Here is a 12,662-nt window from a genome sequence, read left to right on the forward strand (position 1 = left end):
TCTACTCTTTCAAGGTTTATGTCACAGAGCAAAGTGAGGCCACACCAGTAAGAAAAATAAATGGAGTAAAGATGTATTTTACTTAACTGCTAAAACTTTCTAAGGGAGAAGGGCTGGACTTTGGCAGAAGTTTGGATTCAGGTTCTATCAGGAACTTGGGTGGTTTGCATCTCTTTTTGGGATTACTGTTCTGAATTGGATCAGATCTTTGGGAAGCAGCTCCCGAAATCCCTTGTGCATTGGGGAAAACCAAGATTGCTACTCACTGTCTTGCTGTACCACAGCTGCCATTCAGTGCATCCCTTGCCAGCAGCAAGTGAAAGGATTTGAAGATATCACAGTCATATTTTCTGGAAAAATCTCTTTGCCCAGGATCTTGCTCCTGGGAAGCTGAGAAGCCTCAGAGAAAAATGAAAACAGTAATTATCTGATTTGCTTCTGCTGTGTTTTGCTGCTTTGGAATGTGTTTGGAGATTGTTTACCAACAGGTGGTTGTTTCATTGGTTTCTGGTGTGAGTGTTTTCACTCATTGGCCAGTTGGGGCCAAGGTATGTCAGACTCTGGGAGAGAGTCATGAGATTCATTAGTGTCTTTCTAGCCTTCTGTCTGCATCCTTTCTGTATTCTTTAGTATAGTTTAGTATAGTGTTCTTTAATATAATATAGTATCATAAAATAATAAATTAGCCTTCTGAGAACATGGAGTCAGATTCATCATTTCCTTCCTGCCACGAGGGTCTCAAAAAATACAACAGGAAGATACTGAAGTGGGCAGCTGAGGCAGGGCCATCTGCACTCACAGAATCAGAGTGATTCAGCCAGGAAAGGACCTTAAAGATCACCTAGTTCAAGCCCCCTGCCATGTGCAGGGACAGAGAGCCCCGTCCAACCTGGCCTTGGGCACTGCCAGGGATGGGGCAGGCACAGCTTACCCTGCCAGCTGTGGCCTGTGGGGCATTTGTGGTGTGTGTGTATCAGCTCCACTTTGTGCAACAAAGAGAGCTTTTACTTTCTCCAAGGCTTTCTCTGGTCTGAATTCAGCACTTGCTTAAATTTGTGTGCTGCTTGCATTAAGGGGTGTCAGCTGTGGTTTAGGCTAGTTTACACTAAGTCCTAAGATGATGGACTGAAAATACCTTTGGTTTGTCCACACTCTACTTTCTTTGATGTAGGAGAAAGACTGTGGGTAAAAATGTGGGGGGTTTTTTGTTGGTTTGTGGGTTTTTTGACTCAGAATGCTCCATTTTGCTGAAACTGTGTTCTTCTGCTCATTAGGCAGGCATGAAATGCAAATATCTTTCTACACAAGGAGAAACTTAATACAAACCCCCTCACCAAATTCTGATAGGGGAAAAGTTGACTCTTATTAAATATGCTGTATCTGAGACTGAATTGTCTTTCTCTTTAATTGTGTTTTGCATTACCTTTAGTTTTTGGTTTTATTCCCATTGTCATTTCCATTTCACCTGGCAAAACAGAGATTTCTAAAAATAAGAATCAGAATAACCCATTGCTCCCTAGTACCTCTGATTGTTGTGGTAATGTATGAAAACTCTTAAGTCAATGGTGTTTTGACTTCTGTGCATGCCGTGGCACATTTGGAGTTTATCTGCACCAGAGATCCCAGATTGTGTTAGCTGCATCAGTAGGAGACATTCTTGTTAAGGGATTATGTTCATCATTTCTCAGCAAAACAATCATTGCCAGTGGCAATGGAAAATCATGAGAAGATGAGATTTTGTATCAGTATGTTGTTCGCACACCTCTTAAACACAAGTGTGGGTGGATTTTTAACCTCTCCCTGACTGAATTTATTTTTGTGAAGAGTTTTTGTTTTCAGTCGCTAAACTGCTCACTCAGTCCTCAGCCTTTGTACTTCTGAAAGCAGGTATTTGACTCCTGGAAACTTAGCAGCTCTGAAGAACCCACAAATATGGGACAACGTGAGGAAAAATACACTCTGAAAATAAAAGGAAACAGGGTGATTTATGTTACCAAATATTCACATGACTGGCTTGGGCTGAGGCTGCTTCTTCCCTCCTTGAAAAAGGAGGGGTTTGTTAAATTCCTCTAGTACTATGGAAGACAGTCTTGGTGTTTTTACTAACAGGAGGGAGCAGCAGTGGACAGTTTTGCAAAGCAGCTTCTCTCTCCTCACAGTGTGCAGGAAGTGTGAGTAGGAGATGCCCTCACAGGTGGCTTTTCCTACACCATGGGCTGTGCAAATCAGCACAAACTTGAGATGTCAGTGCCCACCACAGGCACTAACATGGGCACTCTGATGCATCCTATACCTTTTCCCTGTAGCCACAGGTGTGTGTTACCAGTTGCCTGTTGAAATCAATGCCTAATCCACAACGTGAATGTAGACTATTTTTTCTTCTTACACTACTTAGTCAGGATTTGTGATTTATGTGGACACAGGGAGCTTCTCCAGTGGAAGACCATGGAGACAAGAAGGAGCAGGTGCCCTTCCTGTTCATGTATTTTTGTGACACCATCATCTCTGCACATATTTTGTCAGGCTTTAAAATAAAATCCCTGAAAACTGAAGGTAAAATGTTGCCAATTCCATGCTCCTGAGTCCCACATAATGTTCTAGTTCCTGTTACCTCCCGCAATAATCCACGGAGCCACTGTCAAAGTACCTTCATTCTAACGTGTGTATTATGCATAGATGTTTGTATATACACAATTTTGTGTTACTGCTGCTTTGTCTTTGGCTTACGGCGTAATTTTGTTTGCGGGGACCCGTCATTGATCCGTTTGCGGCATCCAGCGCCTCAGGACTGATAACAACCATTTTATTTAGACTATAAACTACGAGCCACTGGGTGATGGGTGTGGAGAAATAGATTAGTGTTATCTCACCGCAAAGGAGCGACCACGGCAGCCGAAATAGCTCAGTTGGGAGAGCGTTAGACTGAAGATCTAAAGGTCCCTGGTTCGATCCCGGGTTTCGGCAGAACCTTTTCTTCCTTTTCCTCGCCCTCCCGGGAGGCGGCGAGCGGATGCTGCTGCTGGCCCGGCCCGCGGGCTCCGAGCGCCCCGGGGCTTGGGCAGCACCTGGGAATTTCCCTGCGGGCTCGTACCCACAGCGTCGCTCCTGGCGCAGCGTGCCCTGCCTTCCCGTTTCCCTTTCCGGCTCCTCTAAGTTCAAGCTTTTTATCTAGGGTGGAGGAAATGAAAGCAGCGAGCTTCACTCCTGCTCCCTCTCTGCCCTTCGCTACCTCAGGGCGGCAGGGACGGGAGAAGAGAAAGTGTGCGTGAGGAGCGGGGTGAGCGGGAGGGAAGGGACGGAGGGGGAAAGAGCGGCTCGAGGGGATTGGGACGGGGACAGAGCGATTAGAGGTTGCTTCTTGCCAAAATCTGAAGCGCACTTCAAAACTTCCCAGACCTCACTGTTCCTCTACTTTCAATAGATGGCTGAAACTATTTTACTTCACAAAAAGTGTGAAAAGGGCATATTATATGGCTCTACGCAGATATTTACTGTATGTATTATGTTGTATTGATTAGTAGTGCTGTATTAACATTTTAATAGTATGGTAAATGTAGTTTTGCAGTTAAAATGTAACTTTTGAAGTTAAAATAGGAACTATGAATGTGGGATATTTTTTTAAAGAGGGGAATGAGGTATTCGCACCAGGTAGCAGCCACAGGACACCAAAATCTTTCAGAGAAAAAGAATTTACTACTCCCTTATCAGAATAGAAACAAACTTTTTCCCACCTCGCTCATCTCTGAAGACGCCGTTAGGATTAAGAGGAAGAAGTTGACCCTGACCAGACAGAGTCCTTTGTTTGAATGGAATTTATGCATCATGTATGAGATATATGAATATGCAACAGGCTATTGCTTTTAAGGGTTAATCCTCTGTTAATGTGTGTCCTTTTTCGTGTGTCCTTTTTCGTGTGTCCTTTTCTGCCCAGAAAAAGGTAGCCAGACATCCATAACTCTTTGTTTCTATTGTCTCATATTGTCCTAATACAAATTGTCCAAATTTTTATTACTCTAATTGTATTACTATTTTTATGACCATTTCATTACTATTAAACTTTTAAAATTTTAAAAACAAGTGATTGGTGTTTTTCACAATATGTATTATGTTGTATTGAGTAGTAGTGCTGTATTAACGTTTTAATAGTATGGTAAATTTAGTTTTGTAGTAAAAATGTAACTTTTGTAGTCAAAATAGAAACTATGGATGTGGGATTTTTTTTAAAGAAAGGAATGAGGTACTTGCATCAGGTAACAGCCAAAGGACACCTAAATCTTTCAGAGAAAAGGAATTTATTGCTCCCTTATCAGAAGAAATGAACTTCTTCCAGCCTTGCTCTGCCATGAAGACACCGTCAGGATTAAAAGGAAGAAGTTGACACTGACGGAATCCTTTGTTTGAATGGAATTTATGCATCATGTATGAAGTGTATGAATATGCAACAGGCTGTTGTTTTTAAGGGTTAATCCTCTGTTAATGAGTGTCCTTTTTAGGGCTTATTTTGTCCAGAAAGAGGTACCCGGACTGTCCATAACTCTTTGTTCTTATTGTCTCATATTGTCCTAAATCCTAATTGTCCAAATTTTTATTACTCTAATTATATTACTCTTTTTGTAACCATTTTATTGCTATTAAACTTTTAAAATTTTAAGGATTGGCGTTTTTCACATGGCCAAAGGAATAGCTTTGAGGCCAGGAAAGCTGGTGATTAATGTCATCTCGTCTTTACCGTTCATCTGTTTCTTCCTGATCCTTTCTTTACATGTAAATTGAGAAAAATAATTTGGATTTGCTGAAGCATATTTTTTAGGAGGGTGTCTGGTTTTGATTTGAAGACATGAAGAGGCGGACAGTTCATTGGTTGTCTTTGGTAATTTGTTGCAATTTTTTCAAATATATACCTTTAATCTGGACCTGCCCTTTGTTAAACCTTTTCTCTGCTAGATCAGAGACCTTTCTTGGTACCTGGCATTTGGTCATTACAAAACTGTCAAGTCAGCACCCATGTTTGTATTGGTAAGCTAAAGAAATTAAATTTTTTCTGTCTTTAAGACATTTTTTCCTGCCTTTGGGTTATTTTTTCTGGTGACCTTTTTAATACGCTGACACCAGAACAATATACAGAGAAAGGACTTTCAATATTGATGTCACCAGTGCAAAACACAGCAGCAAAGCATCTCCCTTACTTCTCTGTTCAGCATCTTTCATCTCTTCATGAGAAGGTGTCACTGGTCCTTTTCTAATCACAGCATCACAACAAGCACTGGTATTGAATTACTTGTCCAATACAAGGAGCACTTGCTGCAGATGAATATCTAATTAGTACAAAGCAAGGGTAGTGTTACTTAGATCCTTACTGATAAGACATGTAAGGGGTAGTATAACTGTTTATATTACTATTTTTCCTAAAGGTTTTTTAAGGTTTTGAAATAACATTAAGACTGCACACTTGAGTACTCAAGGATAGAAGGAAATGTTAAGTAGCTTTTTTTTTTGGCCAAAAGTGTTCAATTATTCATCAAAGACTTTTATAGTGCTTTGGGGAAGAGTTAGGGAGGTATTAATTTCCTGCAGATATGTGATCAAAGAAGCAAAACCAGAGAAGGGCTGTTTACTTTTTGGCCTTTCCACACTGCTGAATAAAGGAGAGTCATGGTGCAAGCTTGGGTGTCAGACCTCTGACTCTCTGCTTGGCTTGTGCACTGTCTCTCAGGGTCATTTGCTATGAAGGGACAGCTTTAATGCCGTGGTCTGGCTGTAACCTCCCATGCTGCTCTGGAGGTTTGGTCTCCTCTGCTTCTGAGTTCCTCGAGGGCCAGGAAGGGTGTGGGTCTCACCTCACCCTCAAAAGGGTCTGATTTTTAGCAGGAGTACCCAGGCACAAGAATCTATGACAAATATGTGTTATGTTAGTGTCTGAAAATTCTATTTTATTGATAAAGATAATATTACCTGTAATGGCAATTCCAATCTCAGAGCTTTTGTGATGTTAAACAGAAATTTTGTGGAGCACTGAAATATTAATGGTGGTAGCCATGGGGAGAGTGAGAAGAAAATCTTGTTTTTTGTTTGGTGTGGGATTTAGGTTGCGCACACTGAGTAAGGCCTGAAGTCTTATGTGAAAGAAGAGGATAAAATTAAGAGATAACCCCAATTCTGGAACTTTTTAACTCCTGTCTGTTTGATTTTGCAGGCTTGATGCAGATTTCTAATGTGATTTGGCAGGTTCTGTGAAAATAACCTCAAGTGTTGCATTATTGCTTGTCACAGAATATTCAGGCATTTTTTCATTCAGCTGTACCTTCTTTACACAATCTTTTTTTGCTGCACTGTGGGCCTCTTCTTGCCAGCAAACATTTCCATTTATTTTTCTATCAGCTTCTTCCCTCAAGATGAACCCCCTGCTAGGTCACAAATGCAGGCTGTCTAAGTAGGCCTTTATGATTTAGTCACAAAGTTCCTTCTCTGCAACTGGGAAGCTTCTCTGCTCCTACAGATAAATTCACATATGCTTTTTTAAATGCCCACCTAATACTGAAGTTAATACCTGGCAGGGATTCAGAGGAAAAAAACCTTTTCATGTGCTTTCAGCCTTAGGCAAAGATTCAAAATCTGGTGGATTTGGTTCACGTGCTTTTTCCATGGCCATCCTTGGCTCCTGTTTCAAGTGCATGAAAACTGGGGCAGAAGGAGAGGATCAGAGAGAGGCACACCCCACCTCCTGGCTCTGCTGCAGTCATGGAACATGACAAATAATGGAGAAGCTCAAAGCTTTACTGTGAAATACCTCTATTTGGAATTTCTGACAGTGGTGGGACAAAGTTGCTGTGCCTGGTGTTGTCCATAGGCTCAAGTTCAGATGTTTCTTGTGTGAAGTGCTCCTCCTTTTCCTCCATGTCCCCCTGTAGAGCTGCACATCTACATAATTTAAAAAGTCTCCTCCTTGTCCCCGAAGGAATTTCTGCACTTGATATTTGTTACTGTCTTGTCTACCTCTCAGCAGTAAAATTTCCTTCTCTTTGGATTAAAAATTGGGTTTGTTTGCTAGAAAAGATTTGTTTCTGTCTCTTGACTGAAAGATTTCTGACTTTGTCTCCTTCACTGTTTACAGATATCTGGTAAATCTCATTTAGTTACATGATGGGACAGATACAAGGGGTTTAGAAAACATGAGTCAGGAGTCACATTTAGGTTTTTTATGTATTTAATGACAAATCTTAGTTATAGTCTATTTGGTTTCTGATCCTGTAGAAGAGCTAGAATGGTGCTTTTCAATTTTCTGGGAAATAAATGCAGTTAAAAAGGCAACAAAAATTTTCAGCTGATGATGCATTTCTAGAATCCAATAGTTTACATTCAAGTCTTTTATTTCCCCTGTCCCCCTGTGAGCGAGCAGAATAGGATATCTGTTTATCTTGTTTGAGTTCTGCTCAGGAACCTCATTTGATCCCATTCCTTGGGAGATTTGGGCTGTGATTGTTTTTTTTTTCCCTCCTCCTTTTTAATTTTTTTTTCTCAGTGATCTATTCCAGAGTTCCTACTTTATGCATTTCTAATAATATAGGACTCTTATTCCATTATATGTAGAACTATTGAATTTATGGTACAGTTACCAAGGCAAATTTGGGACACCTAAAGCTTAGCCTTCAGTCTAGCTAAGATCATCAATGCTGTCTTTATCCCCCAGTGAACCCCAGGGGGAACATTATATTTTTTGTTTAAATCTACATACATCCTCTTGCTTAGAGCAAGGGAGCATTCATTACTTTGTTCACAATGGTCTTGGAATTTAGACCACATGACATGAAGGATGAATATATTTTGTTCCATTTTATATTTTCTGTTGGGATAAGTAGTAGCATTAGTATTTTGAATAAAAATTGTGAGAGAAGAATGTCTTCTGGATCAAGCTCTGGGAAGTTGAATGTAAGGTTCCGAAACAAACTACACTGTGACTATAATTTCAGATATTATTTCAAATACTTGTCCTATCTTTCAGCTTTTTAAAAATAAGGTACAGTCAGATCTGGATTTCTTTCTTCATATTTCTTCCCCTGTGACAGGGACAGTTTGTTTCATAGCTGAATTGTTGAGACAAGAGACTCTGTCTTACCTATTTCACTTCATATTTTGTAAACTGGCAGAGATCTGCTCTATGTAGATCAGGCCCTCCCCTACCACAGCCATTTAGTGACATTCATTGGATATCAGTGACATTTAGAATTTCAGTGTCTGTCTGAAGTCAAACTAGTCACCCTTACCTCCTTTTAACATCAAGGTAGAGAAATTAGGACAGAAGACCTTGCCAAGATGCCTGCCTGAGAATGGGGTGTGCTGTTCCCTGGAGGTGCTTCTTTCCCTTCATAGGGTACTGGTGAACATCAGGGTAACTGAGATTTAGTTCTCTTACCTTCCAGATTCTGTCTTTCTTAAGTGAATCATACTTTATATTCTATGTCTGCCTTTATAGTAAGCCCAGGATAGAATCTTATTAAATAATTCTGAAGGTAAAGCTGTCTTTGGATAGGTGGTCGCCACAGCAACAGTTTGATCTGCCAGTCAGCATTGTTTTAATCTAAATTATAAATGGCTTAAGCTTATATCCATGTTCCTACATAATATGGGCACTGGAAAAAATGTGCTTGTTTAGTTAGGAAGAGACTGAGTCCCATAAACCAAATGATGATACTCAGTCATGATCACTGAAGAAGTTTCTCAGACATCTTGAACGAGGGAGTAGGATGAAAGAAAGATATTGCAAAAGAAATGAAATTGCGCTCAATCTTTATCTCAGAGAGAAACGAATAAAACCACAGTAAGGCAACACCTGACTTAAAAGTGTAAAAATGTGTCTGCAAATAATGTTTATTTAAGGCTGTGGAGAGATCTGGCAAAGTTGACACAACTTTGACAAAGTTGACAAAGTTGGCATGTGCTGTTCCAAAGCAGTTTATGAGCGTAGGACTTTCTATTCAAGTTGTGCAGGGTACATGCTTCAGCTGGCATGTGTCCTTGGGGAGAGGAGAAGCAAAGTGCCAGCAAATTCAGAGCTCTGGAACTGTGTGTGTCTTTAAGTAATGAGGAATTCCCGCTGCAGTCAGATCCTGACCTCTGGGAGGCGAGTTCAGCTGGACCACAAGGCCTGGTGAGGAATCCATGAAGAATCTGGGGGGAATTCCTCTGTCTAAACGTAGACCTCTCATGCATATTGTTCTTCTCTGAGTTGCTCTTCTAACATATGAACATGTTGTTCCATATAAATCATATAAATAATATACATTGGTTTTCAGGAAAATAATTCCATGCATTAGAAAAGGACTGGATAAATAACTTAAATATGAGAAGCCAGGAGATGATGAGACTGTTCATCGTTCATAGAAGAGGGTTTCTATGCAATGGCAGGATCATGAGATCCTCAGAGCTGTTCTGACATTCCCAGACTTTGGCCTCATTCTCCCACATACCACACAGGGAGACAAAGGGTAAGGTGGTGACAGGGCAGTAGCTTTTGTTGAGAGATCCCAAAGACATACATTTGCTAGGAGATTGGGGAAACCTAGAACATGAACAGGTGTCTGAAAACCTCTGCGACAGGTTTCCTTATAAAATGATCTTTCTTCTTGTTATCTCTAGAGTCATTATGAATTGTCATGTAATTTATTTACTCTTCTGTTGATATACTGGTTTCCATGCCAGTTTATATGTAGAATATTTTATTTTGACCAAAATTCTTTCCAAAATTCCAAAGGCCAAATACTTTTCTGGCTTGATACTAATCTGTGCTTGAGTACAGTAGAAGGAGCCTGAGAAACAATAGTGTCATTGAGAAAAAAAAATGAACTTGCTGCCTACTTACTACTCAGGAATCCTGTATTACTTGTGTGAATTGTGTTTAGTGATTTCTTTGCCTGTAGTTTTGAGTATTCTTTTTCTTTATTCCCTCTCTTGCCACAAAAATATGTGAATGTATTTGTCCCAGAAATGTGTTGGCCTATGGATAAACTTCTTTGCCAGCCTTTGATGACAGGCTGAGAAGTTTTCTGTGGGGGGTCACCCTATGCATGAATCCAAACTACAAGGTAGCTGAAATACTGTTTTCCTGTACTTTCAGAGTAAATCCTAAATAATGTAATTAAAAATTGAACACAGTTTCAGATGTGCCAGCCTTATCCAGTAGCTCAGATGTGTGGTGTGTTGGGTTGACTCTCACTGGATGCCAGACAGCCTCCAAAGCCACTCTGTCACTGCCCTCCTCAGCTGCATAGGGGAGAGAGAATATAGAGAAAGGCTTGTGGGTTGAGATAAGGGCAGGGAGAGATCATTCAGCAATTACTATCATGGGCACAACAGACTCAGGGAAATTAGTATAATTTAGTACCAGTCAAATCAGATTGGGGCAATGAGAAATAAAATCTTAAAAACACTTTCCCCTCACAACACTTCCCCCTTCCTGGGGGGAAATAAAATCTTAAAAACACTTCCCCCTTCCTGGGCTTAACATCACTCCAATTTCTCCACCTTCTCCCCACCAGCAGTGCAGAGAGACAGGGAATAGGAGCTGTGGTTAGTCTATCATGTCTCTTCTGTTCCCTCCTCCTCAGCAGGAGAACTCCTCACAGTATACCCCTGCTTCTGCCTGGGGGGGTCCCACAGGATACAGTCCTCCATGAATTTCTCCTGTATGAGTCCTTCCCACAGGTGCAGTCATGCAGGAACAGACTGCTCCAGTGTGGGTTCCTGCAGGGTCACAGGTCCTGCCAGCAGCCCTACTACAGCACAGCCTCCTCTCTGCACAGGTCCTGCCAGGACCCTCCTTCCCAAAGGATCACAGCCTCCTTCAGGCATCCACCTACTCTGGTGTGGAGCTCTCCCCAGGCTGCTGGTGGGTCTCTGGTCTCCTGTAGACCTCCATGGGCTGCAGGGTCCCAGCTGCCTCACCATGGGCTGCACCAGGGGCTGCAGGGGAATCTCTGCTCTTGTACCTGCAACACCTCCTGCCCCTCCTTCTTCTCTGACCCTGGAGTCTGCAGGGCTTTCCCTCTCACATATTTTCTCTCCTCTCTCTGTCTGCAGTTGCCATTATGCAGTAATTTCTTTTCCCCTTTTAAATCTGTTATCCCCAAAGTGCTGCCACTTTCACTGATGGGCTCAGCCTTGGAGCCAACTGGCTTTGGCTCTCTTGGACATGGGGGAAATTTCTAGAAGCTTCTCACAGAGACCACTCCTGTAGCTCCCCATCTGCCAAACTGTGGCATGCTAGCCCAGTGCTTGTGGATAAGGCAGTGCAATCACAGTTTGGTTAATTGGCACGGCTCATATGCTCAGATTGGCTGCCTGAAAAGTCCTTTGATGGTTCAGGGCAGTAGTACCAACACACAGCATGACCCATTTTTCAAGGCATAGTGAAACTCTGTAGTAAATAGAAAGCCATTCAGGTTACTAATTTGTAAACTGGTATAGTGCTGATTCTGTGCAGCCCCAAAAACAGCTCCTTTATTTGAGTGTGATTGCGTGGGAAAAACAGAGGAACTTCTCAGAAGTGACACACTAAAGAATGGACAGTGCCTGCTGTTTTCCAGTGATTAGTAGAAATACAACTGTCTTTTTGTAATTTTGTTCAGTGGGTTCCTCATGGCGTGTCATGCAGCAGCAGAAACCACCATTGCTGGCGACGCAGTGACGCCAGGATGTGGGATCTGTGCATCCTCCTTCTGTTTGTCTGGGTGTTCCCCCTCAGCCAGGGAAGGCACTCCTAAAATGCTAATGCATTACTGAGGGCAAGAGACTGCTGCTACATCTATGCCAGGACTGCATGCTCCCAGTGTTGTAGAATTACGTGGTTGTGATGGAGGGAAGTAATCATAATAAAATCTACACATGTGCCACTCTTCTACTCTCAGTTTTATTTTCCCTGCACACTAAGTAATTTCCATGTCATCCTCTACCTGCTGTTCCTTTTCCACACTACAACTTCTCTAAAAACAGCAGATTTCTCCTTCCTCATGTACTACATTAGAAACCTATTTTCTTGCCTTACCTTATCTTGCCTGCCTCAGTACCTCACCTTTCTCTGTGCTTACTCTTTCTATCTCATATAGGGTATCAAATAGCTGTAGAAACCTTCCTATCAGTGTCTGAATTGAGCCAGCTTTGATCAAAATCGTTGCTTGGACACATATTTTGCATATAGACCCACCAGTTCAGGGGTTTGATTGGTTAGCTGAATGCTATCTGTGTATTTTGAGTTTGTTTTGGTGATGCTGATAAGTGAGCATTCACTTTAATTGCTTTCAGATATTATGTGGGTGACTTTGGTACAAGACATTGTCTGATAGATTCAAAGACAGATCCTTCACACAGCAGAGAGATGCATTTTGGTGCTGAGTGGGGTGGGGAGGAGTGACTTTCAGAGGGTTTTTGAGCCAGTTCTTCCATTTATAACTCCTGAACTTCTTCAAGATATTTTTTCAGCAGCTATTCATACTTTCTGTCTTTTTCACATGTTGTGTCAAGAGCAGCAGACAAAAGCCAGTTCCAGGTAAATTGAATCCAAAGTGAGGTGAGTTGAAACCCATTTCAGAATACATGGTATTGCTAATATGCTTTATGCCTCCATAAATGAGGTAGAATCATATTTCAGTTTGTTTGTCAAACAGTAAGCT

General features: G+C 41.5%; 1 non-coding gene across 1 annotated transcript; it reads left to right on the forward strand.

Annotated features, from left to right (window-relative positions):
* Positions 1-2,891: 2,891 nt before the first annotated feature.
* On the forward strand, positions 2,892-2,964 carry TRNAF-GAA (transfer RNA phenylalanine (anticodon GAA)). The gene has a single exon. It is a non-coding gene; the product is annotated as a tRNA-Phe (tRNA).
* The last annotated feature ends 9,698 nt before the right edge of the window (positions 2,965-12,662 follow it).

Source organism: Agelaius tricolor, unplaced genomic scaffold (genome assembly GCF_023055355.1).
Source record: "Agelaius tricolor isolate 1412-34295 unplaced genomic scaffold, bAgeTri1.0.p SCAF_7, whole genome shotgun sequence".
Taxonomy (NCBI): Eukaryota; Metazoa; Chordata; class Aves; order Passeriformes; family Icteridae; genus Agelaius; species Agelaius tricolor.